Here is a 17,306-nt window from a genome sequence, read left to right on the forward strand (position 1 = left end):
CAACCTAAGGCTAGCACAATTACATGTTGTTGGCATAAAGTACTGGAACAGTATTAACGTATCATCATCGGTGACCTCTGCTTGTAAGCAGAACAATGTATTTTCCATCTACAAAACATCATATTTGAATCAGGCCTTTTCCATTACATTAGCGGTCTGCATCTATAACTGGGCATTGGGGGGGGGGAAAGGGCTGGATTACACAACGGAACAAGTGCGTATCGATTGCATGATGTACTGACATTTAGCAAAGTACTTTTCTTTGGTTTGCTGCAAATCGATTGTCCAGAGAGCCCAAGCTGAACAACCTGTGCGGTCTAGTCATAGAGCTGGCCCAACAGCATGGCCTGCCAGCAGCATAACTGCTCCAGGTGTTTGCAAACCAACACTCCTTTGACTCTTGACGCTCTAAATAACCCTCAAGAAATGTAAGGCGAAATTTATAACAGTGGAATCAATACTGTGTTAATCAGTAATGCCTAATAAACATGCTGTGACATTCAATTAACAAATTAAAAGGAGAATTATATCAATACAAGCCCACAGATCTGGCAGTTTAGCAACTCAATCAAGGCATCTGTATGAAAAAATTCCACCTATTTTACATTCAAATATCAGAGCAAATCTCTCTAGAGGTTGACAGAAAACTGGGCCTGGTGTACATTGCTCCTCTGAGGTAAGCCAACTGTCCATCACTCTGAGTGTCACCCTGGAAATGCCTTGCCCCTCCCCCCTTGCCATTCAAAGATGGTTATGCAGTGGCATTTCAGCAAAGGTTAACTCATTCCCCCTTCAAATCAGATATTTGTAATTAGATTCCTACATCTAATGGGGACACGGAGGTTTCAAGGGCCGTTTAAAAAATGTGAAGAATGTTTAAGTAGCCACAAAAATCACTCACTTGTGCAATGGAGAGGTTTTACAACTCTTTGATTCTTAAGTCAGACCAACAGACTGAAGGGAGGGGCTTAATTTATTAGGAAAATATGCAGTGTTACAACAAAGCAGCAGCTGTGGTTAGTGACGCAGAACGTGTGCTGTGCAAACTCAATCAAATAGCTCACTTTCACAGTGATGAAAACTAGACTGCATACGTTTAGGTAACTAAGAATTGAAAACACATCAAATTCAGGCCTATAATAAAAGTGAGTGAAAGATGACTAACAGCACAAATCTGCCACAGTAAAGATTATCCTTCAATTTAAGCTTGTGCCAATATTATGACTGCATTTGCTCGGCAAAACAGTTTAAGTACAATGTGACGAGACTAACAAACAAACAAAAAAAGTGTTCCTTAGCAAACAAAAAAAATGGATTAAGATAAATTTGACAGGTGCCTAATGTGCCTAATTACACAACAAAAATATCTATACATAAGTGAGAGTTAGACTCTAACACTGTGTCAATCTACCACACACAGATAGTTAATCCATGGATGTTCTCATCAAATGGTAAATGGCCTGCATTTGTATAGCGCTTTTCTAGTCCCTAAGGACCCCAAAGCGCTTCACACTACATTCAGTCATTCACCCATTCACAAACAGGCGATGGCAAGCTACATTGTAGCCACAGCTGCCCTGGGGCACACTGACAGAGGCGAGGCTGCCGGACACTGGCGCCACCGGGCCCTCTGACCACCACCAGTAGGCAAACATGGGGTTAGTATCTTGCCCAAGGATATTTGGCATGCAGTCAGGAGGCAGCCTGGGATCGAACCACCGACCTTCTGATTAGTGGCTGACCTGCTCTGCCACCTGAGCTACAGCCACCCCAATACAAACTATGAGTTTAACAAAGCTCAGGCCTAACATCTGAAGAGTCACACTTGAGCAAACATGACTGAAATAAATAATTCAAAGCGAAGATTCAAAGCGAACAGACACGAGGCGAAATCTGCCTCAATTAATAAGTCGTCTCAATGAGACGGTGGGCCAGACAGCGCGGTTAAAGGCTTCACGAACATCCCGTTCGAAACCACCATTGTAAATGGTTAGGTCTATTTTGAATGCTTCGCAAGGCTGTTCTCTGAGAGCAGGTACAGATGGGATCGTGCTGAAATATCAGCGGTCCATTACCAAAGGCAATCCTCGCTACAACACCATCTGGTGAGGATGGCTCTCACTAACAGTTGGTGCAATCAACTACGCTCTTCTCTCTGATACCTTCATTATCCCACTACTTACAGAAGTAAATGTTACTGCTTTAAAGTGCCAATAGTGGAATAAAAGTTAACATGCTTATTGTAATTTATTACAGAAAACCTGCTAAGAAACCACATTTAAAGAAGCTTTAAAGAACAAAGAGCACACAACTGCTTAAATACAGAGCACTACACTAGGTATGGCTGTGTGATTATTTACCTGTAATTGCCCACTGACTGCTACATGAAGATATAGGATATTTTTGAAAATTATTAGAAAATTCTCTGGATAGTTTTTCTGTGACTTGTGCCGTGGAGTCACGCAGTATGTCCAAAATGACAAGTCTCTTAAGCCCTAAACTGTCATGCGTATGTAAATGTCCATGTGCAGCCTACAGATCACAGTACTTTCTAAGTGTTGTGTCATCTGGCGGCATTGCGCTTTTGATCTGTTGCCATCAGAGAATAAATGCTGCACTGCACATTTCAAGGACAGCTTTGTACCAGGGACATCAAATTAAGATCACCCACTCACCCCACAGGGGTAAGTACATTTTGGAGGCTGGTGACTGTGGGAGCAAATAAAATTTCACTGCTCTACAGTCAGATGACTGTTTTGTATCCACTTTAAAATGCAAGGGTACATTGTTGCTCCTACCGCTCACTGCTACGGATCAGACAGTTTGAATTTAAGGTATGCTCTTTATGCAGTTTTGTCAGGATCAGATGCTGAAATTGTGTACATTATAAAAATGCTTGATGCCACAGTTTACGTTTGTTTTACACATAATATTAGCAACAAATACTTCAGTAGGTCAATTTTATTAGTTTAACAGTAATATGTGCCTGTTTTTATCCTACTAGAACAAGTCTTCTTTAAACGGAGAATATAGAGAGTAAATCTAGCATATAGAGAATAAAAAGTCCTCTGTGGGATATATGAAGCTGTCTAAAGCTCCTGTCGAGCATGCACTCAGATGACATTCAAACACATTTCATGCCTGAGTGACCATAATAGTCACTTTGCCTTAAAAAGCAGCAATGGCAATCTCACTAGATTGGACATTTAACATTTACATATCACTTTCAATATGAAACAAGACTGAGCAGTGCACAACTGCATTAATGGATAAGCAAGAGCATGATTCCAACTGTACATGCGTCTGTCTGACTTTCTCAACTCACTATGAAAAATAGTGGCGTTAGAGAGGGCTCTAAATGCCAATGTACATAACAAAAATCTAACTCGCCCACTTTGTCTGCCTTTCTTTTAGTGTTTAAATATTAACACAAAGCCAACTGCTAAGTTGGGGAAAACCAGCCCAAAGAGCACTTAAAAAAATGTTGTGGTCACAGTGATTTAACTGGAGAAATGAGTACCTGACCCCTCCTCACTGCTTTTGTTACACGGGAAAACCAAGTGTTAGATGCTTGGCTTGGGTCTGCATGGTGTCATTTTTAACATGACTTCTCTGCCGGGACTCTTCTGAAAACCTATGCCACAACCTGATGTGTACATCTCTAGAAATGCGATGCGTCGACAGAGCTGGCAAATTTTGCTCTGTTGGATATCGTCGATTCCTCCTGTGTATTTCCGGCTACTTTTTAACAACGTTTTTTGAGTGGATGGTTGAAAGAATAATAAGGAATAGTGCAGACGCTAGAACCACTCGTGTGGGTAAGTCAGCCGTTAGTGAAAGTGTATCTTTTGAAATGCGTTGGTTATAGCAGTAAGTCACAACTTTTACTTCAAATGTCAATATTCTTGGTTTTTGGTTTATGGCCCACTTATTCAAGTGGACAAGTCAGCAACTATAGGCAACTAAAGAAATTTGCTAGCAATCAGAGCAATCACAAGAAACAAGTTGGAGATAAAATATTTTCCCCTAGCAACTGTAGGGGAGTGGGGGAGTCGCTAGTCTGTAGTACTGTGTGACTGAGGCCTAACTGCTTGCTGCACAAGTCTGTAGAAAATGTTAAAATTAATTAAATACTTAATTAAATTTTAAAATAAATAATCCAGCGTTATTACTGATTTTAATAAACTGTGAGTGAGATTACTGTCTTACAAAAAAATATCAACTTTCAGTAACATGTTACTTTGTAATTCAAATGAGATACCATGTGTTAGAACATCCTTCTCACAAATGGAAACTGTTCAATTTAATTATCCGTTTGGCTTAAACTGTCTCTGTTGTTTTTAATGCTGTGGTCCTCTCTAGGCTTGTTTGTTAATGATGTAGAAAGATGTCTAGTCTACATACTGTTTGCAGATATGTTAAAATAGCTTGTACTGTATATTGCTGTCATATGTATACAGTTTGCCCAGGGTCACACTGCATTAACATCTGTGTATATCCTATCCAATATTCCCCGTACCTCCATTACCAGCCTTGGTGTCAGCTCTGTTGCTGAACTCCTCCAAAAATAGACTTCTCCTGCATTGCACCAACGTTGTGTCACAGTTGCAGCCAAAGCATTCGGCTGGCTCCCCCTGCATTGTCTGTGCCTTAATCACAGCACTGGATGAACCCAGTGTCTGGGTGTGATTAGTAGTTCCTCTGAGGGATTATATGACCCAATGATGACCTCCTCTGATATGCTAATTACTGTAGGCTCAGGGGAAAATTCAGGTGGCTGTTACTTAGATACCATTCAGCCTAGTCTGTTTATTATCAGCAGCAGCAAAAAATTGTCTTAGAAAGTATGTCTGTTTTGTCCAGTCATTTTTCGCACGCGAAAGCTTTTAATGTGACACCAAAGCCTACTGGAATTTGTGCATCTGTTCGTTTCATTTATCTACCACATTAAAATGCACATTTCATTTCTCATAAGATGAGATTTTTATTTTCAAAGTATTTTTAACTGCTTTCAACTCAGAAGACAGGCATTTGAAAAAGATTTTGATAGACATATGATATCTTTTATGAACTGTCTGATACACTGTGGACTAAGACTGCTTTAATCCACACTCTGTTTGCTTTCACTTGGCTCAAACATGTGTGTGTCAGTATGCCACTGGAGGGTAGAGTGATAGTTTTATGATTTATACATCATATCCAAGACAAAGAAGCATTTGTGTTCTCTAGCAGCATAATCTGCCCCTGATATTGTACCATGTGGCTGCCGGCTGTAGCTGAAATACGATTTTGAAAGAAACAGATAAGGTAGTAAACAGTGACAGGACTGCAACCATACAGAACTCATCTGCGTGAGGCTCCAAAGCCTCTTCGCTTTCATATAAGTTTATCAAAAAGAAACAAATTCAAATCAGATAAACAGTTTCTCTGATCTGTACTTTTATCTCTGTGATGCTGTACTTAACCTTGTTAGCTAGGTTATCTGTGCACTAAGCTAGCATATCACACATATAATAAAATAGCTAGCTTACTGTTACCATCTTGGTTTATCTTATTGGCTTCTTATGAGCACAAAAGCCATTGCACAACTAAAACTGATGATGGCTTTTGAAAATATTTGTTCAAAACCAAAAACACTGAAAATTTGCTCCAACTGTACCATGAGAAAATTTCACTCAAAACTATAAATGTCAACTTTATGGTGGGACTAGAAGAAATGACAGAATCACCACATTCACTGAGATCCACACTAAAATGCGTCATCTGGGAACCACTGACGTGGTGGCCACCAATTCCAGACTCATGGCTAAAAACAGTCAGGGAGAAAAGAAAGACGAGAATAAGGAAGAATATACCCCTTCAAGCCAATGAGCTACACCAGAAAATTCCTTGAAAGACGAAATGGTACGTATGGCTTAAACATGGGAATGACTATACTGAAGGAAATTTGTGTAATGGAAATTAGTTGCAAGGCATCTCCCTCTCATGTGTTCTCTGACTGTCCTAAATTCCATTAAAGGGCATGAATTATGAAGAAGGAGCAGCATGTAGGAAAGAGCACTGTGGGGGACTTGTGTGACATTAAACTGTTAAAGTAATTACACGTTAGGAGGAGGCTTGCAGGCTGTAAAATTATCTTACTCTGAAAATGGCTGTCTGTGACATTCTGTCTGCAAACTGAAGAGGAAACCACTGAACTCTGTTCACACAGAAGAGCACACGCCCTTCCAAATACTTGTATAACGGGCTCACAAGTTTAGATACACAGCAATAAATGTTAAGCAAAGGGCCAGAGCTAATATAAAAGGTAAAAATCTAAGAACTAGTAATAATAAAAAAATTCTAGACAATTCTAGGCATAACCTGCTGGTTCACAATAATCATAAACCTCTGAAGTATCATATTAAAGGCATCATTATACAGACAGATACATTTTAAAATGTGCAGCAAAACCACGAGGGTGCCTCATCAAGTATACAGTTAAAAAAAAGGTGTTAAATAGAAAATAAAGTGTGTGATACAAATGTGTTGCATATTTATTCATTGAGTCACTCAAAAATCAGTATGCTATTTATTAGATTTACAGAATACTATATGTGGCAAACAACAGTGTATATGCTAGTGGCCAGACATATTATTTTTTAAAAACTTGCACAATAATAAACACTGTATCTGTCTTGAGTTATAGCACTGTGTAGAAGTCTTGAGTTACCGCTTTTTATTTATACCTTGTAGGAAAATGGTAAATAGATGCAGTGCTTTACCAATTAGCTGCGGTAATGTCTTAAAGACATAAATAGCTGGATGACCTCTGATGTTCTGCTTTTAAATTCAGATAAAACTGAGGTTATTGTACTCGGCCCTAAAAATTTTAGAAATATGGTATCTAACCAGATTCTTACTCTGGATGGCATTACCTTGGCCTCCAGTAGCACTGTGAGGAATCTTGGAGTTATCTTGGAGTTTTTGACCAGGATATGTCCTTACATGGACATATTACACAAATATGTAAGACTGCTTTCTTCCATTTGCGCAATATCTCTAAAATTAGAAACATCCTGGCACAGAGTGATGCTGAAAACTAGTTCATTTATTATTTCTTGGCTGGACTACTGTAATTCATTATTATCAGGATGTCCTAAAGACTCCCCGAAAAGCCTTCAGTTAATCCTAAAATACTGCAGCAAGAGTAGGGGAGACCGGGGATAGTTGTAACATTTTTGACATTTCTGTCTGTAAATTGAAGCTCTTTTAAGGTAGTGGATTCAAAATGTAATGCAAAGTATTTACATGTCTCTGCTATTAAATAGTGCAGCTATTTTCTCTGCAGCACAATTACCCATTGCATGGTATGGCTCTCAAACACGAAGAGTGAAATGTTACAATTAACCCCATAGTCTGGGTTAGTTGTAACATATCCTGGGGTGAAATGTAACACAATGAAATAAGGGTACTGACAAAACATTAACATGTAATCTTTGTTTATTCAACACATGAATGCACTTAACCATTTATGTAGCTCGTGTGTGTGTGACAGAATGCAGAAATCTAGCTTTTGAACATATTCCAACCCCCCAAAAAAGACAAATTATGGAATTTTCTGCAACTGAATATTTCATTAATTTTGGTTGGTCTTCCTTGAGTTTGGCCTCATTGGCTCAGTGGGCATTATAACCTACAACTCTTGCACCAATTTTGAACATAACAATGAAGCTGAAAAAATGTAGTTGTTCACCAGCATCGCAATTCCATTACTTTTTATCATGGCTTACCTTGGTGTGGTTTGCAAAGTGCTTCAGAAAGATGAGGAAATCTGTTTCTTGCACCCATCCTGATTTATTTCCACTACCAGTACTTCCTACTGGTCCATCTCTGACACAGTGGTCTGCATAATGTATGTGTGGGAACACAAACAGTGGAGGAATTGTGTTGCCAATGGCATTAACCGCATATACAAAGCGACCAGTGAACCTCTCTCTGCTGATGTCGTTGCCCCAACTTGTTTAATATAAGTTAAAGTAATAGTGTGGTAAGTTGTAACATCTGCATTATTGTTACAACTGACCCAGACTCCTATAGCCATGAACTAGCTAACATTACAGCCAACGGCTAAAACATTAGCACTAAAGACCTACACAGAATATATCCCCATAGACATACAAATAACACAATTTAAGTTTGATGAGTTTAACTGCAAAGCAGATAATGCTATTAGAAATTGAAATAAAGTAGAAAAACTTACTTTTTGGCATACAAATTACTTTTTTTCATGTTAAATTGTCTGTGTTTGACAAAATGTGCTGATTTTTCACATGTGATAGCAGAACTGAAGTTGGGCATGCACAGGATGAGTCACATCATTTGAAACTTAGCCCTGATTGGAGAAATTGGAAGTGTTACAACTGACCCACGTTACAACTATCCCCGGTCTCCCCTACTGACAGGGACTAGAAAGAGAGAGCATATTTCTCCTGTTTTGGCTTCCTTCATTGGCTTCCTGTTAAATCCAGAATTGAATTCAAAATCCTGCTCTCACATACAAGGTCTTAAATAATCAGGCCCCATCTTATCTTAATGACCTTGTAGTACCATATCACCCTATTAGAGCACTCGCTCTCGCCTGCAGGCCTACTTGTTGTTCTTGAGTATTTAAAAGTAGAATGGGAGGCAGAGCCTTCAGTTTTCAGGCCCCTCTTCTGTGGAACCAGCTTCCAGTTTGGATTCGGGAAGACAGACACTATCTCTACTTTTAAGATTAGGCTTAAAACTTTCCTTTTTGCTAAAGCATATAGTTAGGGCTGGACCAGGTGACCCTGAATCCTCCCTTAGTTATGCTGCAATAGATGTAGGCTGCCGGGGATTCCCATGATGCATTGAGTTTTTCCTTCCAGTCACCTTTTCTCACTCACTATGTGTATGACCTCTCTGCATTTAATCATAGTTATTATTAATCTCTGCCTTTCTTTCACAGCATGTCTTCCTTCTCTCACCCCAACCGATAGCGGCAGATGGACGCCCCTACCTGAGCCTGGTTCTGTTGGTCGGTTTCTTCCTGTTAAACCTAAGCGCTTGCTCATAGGGGGTCATATGACTGCTGGGATTTTCTCTGATGTATTATTGTAGAGTCTACCTTACAATATAAAGCGCCCTGAGGCAACTTTTGCTGTGATTTGGCGCTGTATTAAAAAAACTGAATTGAAAAGTTTATTAATGCAGTGGTTTATAAATCTGCAAACAATAATGGAAATACAGTGGATAAGGCAATTCTTCAAAAAAGTCTTAAGAAATAGTTCTCAAGGCTTCTTAAAGGACATTCAAAGATTTTCTTTGGATATTGGCTGCCTTTTCTTCCATTTTCTGTCATGATATCCCACACTGCTTGAATATTGTTGAGGTCTGGGCTCTAGGGAAGCTGACAATGCACTGTTAGTATCTACTGTGTGTTGCTCTATTCAGGTATGCTTTTACTGTATTGGCAGTGTGTTTGGGATCACTGTCATGCTGAAAAATGAAGATGCTGCCAATCAGATGTTTTCCAGATGATACTGCATAGAGAATCATTATCTGATCTTTCTGCGTTCATAATTTCATAAATTTTAATCAAGAGTTCCCACAGCACTCCTTGAAATGTAGCTCCAAATCTTGACAGAGCCTCCGCCATTTTTTTATAGATGGCTGTAGACCATGATTGATCATGATTCAAACCAAAAATTTCAAATTTGTATTATTGAATCTATGAGACCATTTGCCACTGATTTTCAGTCCAATTATCATATAATTACCTCAGCATTTTCTCCCTGTTTTCCTTTCTTAAGGCTGTTACTTAGATACCATTCAGCCTAGTCTGTTTATTATCAGCAGCAGCAAAAAATTGTCTTAGAAAGTATGTCTGTTTTGTCCAGTCATTTTTCGCACGCGAAAGCTTTTAATGTGACACCAAAGCCTACTGGAATTTGTGCATCTGTTCGTTTCATTTATCTACCACATTAAAATGCACATTTCATTTCTCATAAGATGAGATTTTTATTTTCAAAGTATTTTTAACTGCTTTCAACTCAGAAGACAGGCATTTGAAAAAGATTTTGATAGACATATGATATCTTTTATGAACTGTCTGATACACTGTGGACTAAGACTGCTTTAATCCACACTCTGTTTGCTTTCACTTGGCTCAAACATGTGTGTGTCAGTATGCCACTGGAGGGTAGAGTGATAGTTTTATGATTTATACATCATATCCAAGACAAAGAGGGCATTTGTGTTCTCTAGCAGCATAATCTGCCCCTGATATTGTACCTTAAACCTTAAGACTGTTTTCTTGACCCTTCAGCTGAGACCCTTTTTGATAAGGCTTCAGTGAAGGGTAGATGGATCCAGGTGCATCTCCCAGGTCCTATGTTAGGTCTTTGCTGGATTTTCTTTTCCCCTGCTCCTTAAGAACATAACTTTACTGTTCATCTGCCGTAGATAGTTTTTTAGGCCACATCTTCTTGTGTCCTCCACTTGTCCTGTTTCTTTAAATCCTTCAAGGACACACTGCACAGCACACGTTTTTGGCAAGTAGCTGGGATTCTTATTGGTGCAACAATGCTAATTTTGCATTTTTTACAGATTCAATTAAAAGAAAAGGGAAAAACAATATGTCTTTTTGTGACAGGTGTGTCCAAAGACACCCTGTAAAACTGGTTCTTTGGTAAGTTGTCTGTCATGTGCAGACAACATTGGTTTATTCCTTGGATTAGGTCCTTTTTTAATGCTGGAATGATTCATAGGTCAGTGTTAAGTGGTTCAAAAAAGAAAAGAAAAAAACAAGGACTATTCTGAAAATGAGCCACTGTCCAAAGAGAATCTCTGAAAGACTTTCAGAAACCCTGGAGAACTATTACTCAATACCACTTACAAAAAAAAGTCTTGAAGCAAAATATAGAGAAATGAGACGTTTGCACGGTACTGTAGTTCCTGTTAAAATGAGTCATTGTTGTGTGACTGGATAGGAAAAATGATTTCCATTATCCTGAATAAGGTTGTGACAACAATGCTGTAACCATACTGATATTCCATTTTGGAATTTTGACCACTATATAGTCATTATTAGTGGAAAACAGTGACTTTATTTCCTAGTCTTTGCACAGTATATTGACAATATTCAGATAAATAAAATCTTTCTTTCACAACAATAATAAATTTGATAAAATGACCTCTATTACCCTCTGAAATATCACATAAAGCATAGACTCCAAAACAATAAGTCCCATTATGGTTGCATTAACTTTTTTTTCTGTAATCAGTAGCATAGTACACATTCATCATTGCTTCTTGACTAAATCTGACAGGAAAAGCTGAGGAGCAGACAGCAATGGCCATGCCACCCCTGTCTTCTCTCTAATATGACATTTAAAAGTCAAACTATCACCTTCCTTTCTACCACACCTCAACATCACCACATGAAATCTGCCAGCATACTAGGAAATGCTCCGCAGGTGGGTTCAAGTTGGAAATGGCTGGTGAGAGAATACTAATAATGGCAGAACAACATTTAATGTAAAATAGATCCTATGATGAGATGAAGAGAAGAGAAGAGCATTATGTGGCGAGAGATCCACTAAATGTTTTATAAGATGCAGTGTTGCAATTGGGGATGGGATGGGAGGGTAAATGGAGTTTTAAGATGTGTAAAGATTCTGTAAAAGTCAGCGTGTGGGTGAGAGGAGATCTGTGTAAGGCTTGTTACATTTTTGTGAAATCTACGCGAGGCTGGTGGGGTGTGGTGAACTTTTCACATCATCTGGAAGTAGCTCACTTTATTCAAGAAATAAAGAGTGAGAGTTACTTGGAGTGTGGTGGAATAAAGTAAAGTAAAGTAAACTGAACTCATTGTTAAGTTCAAGATATCAATTTGAGATGATGATATGGTGTTTTATCCTGCTGGAAGCAGCCATCAAAAGATGGGTAACATCTTGATGGCTGAGCAACAATATTCAGGGGTCATGGTGGCCTGTGGTGCTTTATGGTGTGGTCCTGGCACCTTGGAATACAGAGTGACTTCACTCCCTAAAAGCAAGGAAAACCTGGATTTGTTCTGGTTCTTCAGCATGGTAGAGCCTTTCAGGTATCACCAACAATACAGCAAAATACTTGTATGTTTGCGCTTAAAAAAACGCTGCACAATACACAACAGTGGCAGAAGAGATTAGTATTTTTAATTCAATTCAATTTTATTTATATAGCGCCAAATCACAAGAGTTGCCTTAAGGCGCCGTTTTACTATTTAGGTTCACTGTCGACATCTTGGACCGTTTACTTGGTTGGGTTGCTCCAACTTTTCAAGTAGGAAATTTCTAGTTGCCATCTGGCACCAACAACCATGACAGATTCTAATTCCAACTGGGAACTTGGAAATTAAGACTTTGGATTTAATCAGGGATGCATCAAAAATGATGGTCAGGGGGTAGCAGCCCACAAAATGCCAAGAAAACATCCCCCACACAATTACACCACCAGCAGCAGCCTGATACAGACTAGGATGGATCCATGCTTACATGTTTTTTATTACACAAAATTCTAGCCTTATATTTTGCCTAAATGTTGCAGCAGAGCAAACAATGTTTTTCATATCTTATTGTGTACTATTTAAGTGAGTACATGTAAACTGAAGGCTCGGTTTCCTGTTCTTAGCTCTTTGGAGTGGCAAAGAGCTGGTGGTTTTCTGCTGCTGTAGTCTAAGGAGCTTGGAAAGAAAAGCGTCTGGACTTCTTTAAGTTGCTTGAAGACGTTTCACCTCTCATCCGAGAAGCTTCTTCAGTTCTAGGGTCAAATGGTGGAGAGTCCCAGATTGAAACCACGTGGGAGTATCCCCCCAAAGGTGGACAAAAAGGACCCCCTGATGATCCTCTACCTAATCACACAAGCCAAGGTGTGAAAACAGGTGTAGGTCACAATCAGCCAGGGTTTCGGGTGAGCTCATTGTGAAACCTGGCCAGACACTATCATGTGATTTCCTGAGGTCAGATGGCCCAGGATGTGAGTGGGCGTTAAGGCGTCTGGGAAGGGATCTCAAAACTGGATTATAGATGGCAGACAGTTGGTGTCGTAAGCCACCTCCTCTGTTCAAAGATAGTCGCTCACAGTGGACATAAATGGCTTCTTTCACTCCTCTTTCAAACAATCTGTCCTCTCTGTCCAAAGTGAACATTGGCATCCTCAAAAGAGTGTCCTTTGTCCTTTAGATGCAGATCGACTGCTGAGTCTTGTCCCCTGGAGGTGGCTCTTCTCTATTCTAAATCTGGGACTCTCCACCATTTGACCCTAGAACTGAAGAAGCTTCTCGGATGAGAGGTGAAATGTCTTCAAGCAACTTAAAGAAGTCCAGACGTTTTTCTTTCCAAGCTCCTTAGACTACGATGACCTGGATGACTGAGAACCTTCACAGACATTCTGCTGCTGTAGTCCAACTGCTTCACGGTTTGAGATGCTCTTCTGAGCACCTTGGTTGTATCGAGTTATTTGAGTCACTGTTGCCTTCCAATCAGCTGGAAGCGTTCTGGCCATTCTTCTCTGACCTCTGACATCCACAAGCGATTTCGGTCCAGGAAATTGCTCCTCACTGGATATTTTCTCTCTTTTCTGAGATGGCTGTGTGGGAAAATCTGAGCAGCTCAGGAGTTTCTGATACTTAGACCAGCCCATCTGGCACCAACAACCATGACATGTTCAAAGTTACTGAAGTCACGTTCTTCCCCATTCAGATACTCAGTTTAAGCTTTAGCAGGTCATCTCGACCATATCTACATTCCTGAGTTGTTGCTATGTGACTGACTGACTAGATATTTGTGTTAGGGATATACCTTTTGGCACACAGGCCTGCACTTGATATAGCTGTGGGCTTCAAAATTGTAACCGGAGAAGAAATCACAACTCTGAACAGTTTTAACATGAGATCAAAGGAAGAGCCTACTGCTTTACTGGGAGCCATAAAACATCTTGTTTCAAAAATTTAACTTACGTGTAGACTGACACAGAAGGGTGTATCATTCCAATAAGTATATGTCATCCAACAAGGTGACTCTGCTCACTGACAAATATTCACTCCAGTTCAAGTAAAATTCCTCCCTCGGATATGTTATATAAAGCTCCCTGATGCCTGCTGCATTCTAGGAATTATTTTGTAATCAAGTGTTATATCCGCTCTCTCCTAACCTGCATCATCCACTTGGTTTTCTACAGTTCCAGGATGAATTTTCAACAGGCTCCAGGGAACATTTCTGAACACTCTGTATTGCAGTTGTGCTGTACATGTGGGTGGAGGAATCAATGTGAAAATGACAGCCTAATGAGTTTTCCCAGTCAATAAAAGTGTGAAGTCATTCCACTTAGTCAAAGTGCATCTTCAAGCATGACAACTGAGGCTTATGTAGAAAAAAGAATGCAGATGCTTTCTCTGTATTGGATTTTAATTTCTCTAAGACTGTTAAATCTTAGAGGAAAATGCGAATAGTGGACACTAAAATTGATCACACGTTTGATGCCTCAAAGACATGCAATTAATAAATCTGATTATAGACGAACAGAAAATATCTCCTGTATTATAAGAGCTTAAGTCACAGCTCTGACACAGAGAGAAACTTTAGCTTTCTAATGATTTGCTTGATTAAAAGGAACAAAAGGAGGGAAAAAAACAGTGATAAAGTGACAAAAACGTAATTTTGTTTTGAAAATAAAAAAAGTCTTGGTAGTGGCGCTTCGCAGTTAAATGAAAACATTTCTAGCTGCTGTGTTAATACCACCTGTAGACATTGCCAGTACTTTTAAAAATGCAGATGCAATATGCAGCATCGACCATGTGTTCGAGGGTACTTGTGTGTGTGAATGAGACAAATGAAACAGGCTGTATTTCATAATGCTACTGGAGGTCAACAGGGTACCTTTTAATTGAAACACCGGTTCTCTTACCAGGCCACTGAAAATCTGATCCCACCAACACAGTCCTGTGGAAGCAGATGTAAATGCCATCCTCTTAAATAACTACAGATGTTTTCTTTCAAATTCTGTGGACTGGCTGGCTGAATTGAAAAGGAAAGAAACATGTTTCTAGATACCCTCAGGAGAAAGCCCATTTGCCTAATGTTAACATTTACACAGAGGGGTAAATGGGCATATCCAAAAGCTAAAGGTAGGATGTTTTTTCTTTACAGGTGAGGCAACCATAGACTATATATAGAAGAAGGATAAAGCCTCCAAGGTGTACAAAAATGAAGCTAACGCAGAAGTGCCTTAAACCTGCATTAAGACCCACATTAGAGGGAAAGCAAAGCTGTTGATATACCAGTTGCTTTATGTTCCTACCCTGACATAAGGCCCTGAGCTCTGGGCAGTGACCAAAAGAATGATGTCATGGGCTCAAATGAAATGTAGTTCCTCATAATGGTGGAATCTCCCTTTGAAGAGGGAGGGCCTGAGGGGAAGAGACAATACTCTTCCACATCGGAAGGAGCCAGTTGAGGTGATTCAGGTAACTAACTGGTATGCCTCCTCTGTGAGGTGTTTCAGGCATGCACTGGGGTAGAACCAGGACATACTGGCTTGAGAACACTGTGTAGAGGGAAGTCTGGACCTGAACAACCATGGATGTATGGCCCTCGTGTTTACTTGATCATATTACTTTGCTGTTGTAGTCTCAATCATCAGTTTCATGTCTTAATGAATACAACATGATGTTCAATTATGGTTTAATTTAGATGAAAAGAGATTGCAAAGTACGAATTATTGTGTGGCTACCTTGTGATTGACAAGTCACAACCGTGTAAGCACGAAGTGTGCCTCGGTTCCTCAGCTACATTTACCACTTGCTCGTCAAGCCCAGGCCAGCAGAGTGGTGCGGTGGTTTAAAATGTCACTTAACGAGATTGTCCTGGATTCTAACACACCACTGAGCTGGTTGTATCATATGTCCCCCTGCGTTTCCATGGGTTCTTTTAAGGTACTCTAGCATCCTTGCATAGTACAAAGATATGCATATGTACATGTCCATAGGTTGGACTGTGAGTGTGAATGGCTGTCTGGGGTGCACCCTGCTCTTTGCTCCGTGGCAGCTGGAATAGACTCCAGTCCATCCATGACCCTGAACTGGGCAAGCAGTTAAGAAACTCGATGGATGATTGTCAAGTTGAGTTTGAGAAAAAAGACGGCAATGGTGAAAATGCTCAAATAGCATGAAAATCGCTTCACAAATGAATGAATCTCATTACGGCAGCTATCTTTAATATATAGTCTATGCACCTGACACAGTGTCAGCCACAGACAATAACAAAGCATTATGTTACTGCTATTAAGTGCTACTGACTGAGTAGCGGCTAATTCCCACAGCTGAGTTATGGACAGTGAAACATCTACTTAGCAAGCCTGGCATGCCATCAGTCAGTCAGCTGTTGCTGCAAGGAGTGTTTCAGATTTAGTAGATGTTAAGTATAAAGAAAAAAACATGCTTTAAAAACAAATAATTACCTGGATTATATTATGCAACTGAACGGTTCAATAGTCAAGATATAAATGTATTTATCATACGTTCTTCTCATCTCCTAAAACCAAGAAGAAAACAAAAAAGAATCTCTGCATTTTTTCTTTATGAGGAATATAATAGGTCCCTAAGAGCAGAAATGAATTCTCTTCAAAGTGACTGGTATAAAGGGAGTACTCATAAAAATTCTTGCTTTCTCTGACCGTGACTGCAGTTGTATCACAGGAAGTATGCTGCAGAGTGGGTGGGGATGGATGCATGAATACACCAACAAAGAGAATACAGTTATATTACAAGGAAGGCACAAGCAGAACGAGGCACAGAGCAAAGCAAAGACAGAAAAACAACGAGAGAACAAACAGAATGCTGATTTGAATGCCTCTACAAGTTGTTGTCTACAAGCTCCGTATCAGCACAAAAGATCCCTTAAATCCCAACCAAACTCCACATCTCCAAAAATTGCTACACTCCACACAAGCAGTACATGTACAAATGCAAAAAAACCCCCAAACAAACAAAAAAAGTAGAAAGGGATTGAGGAGAAAAAGAGAAGAGAGAGTGAGAGAAAGGCCAATAGTGTGAGAACATGACAACAACATAGTTACATAAGAGATAGAAGCAGCATGGGAGCTACCATAGGGTAGCTCCTGGGCTTCTGCGAGTTGCAGAATGACGCATTGCCCTCACATACACACACACACACGCACACACACACTCACAAACCCCTCTCAGTGCAGTAAATGGCACATATTCACACCGATGTGCTCTATGCAAGAGAAGCCACACCCACACA

Source organism: Haplochromis burtoni, unplaced genomic scaffold (genome assembly GCF_018398535.1).
Source record: "Haplochromis burtoni strain Fernald_Lab_line unplaced genomic scaffold, NCSU_Asbu1 Contig_34, whole genome shotgun sequence".
Lineage (NCBI taxonomy): Eukaryota > Metazoa > Chordata > Actinopteri > Cichliformes > Cichlidae > Haplochromis > Haplochromis burtoni.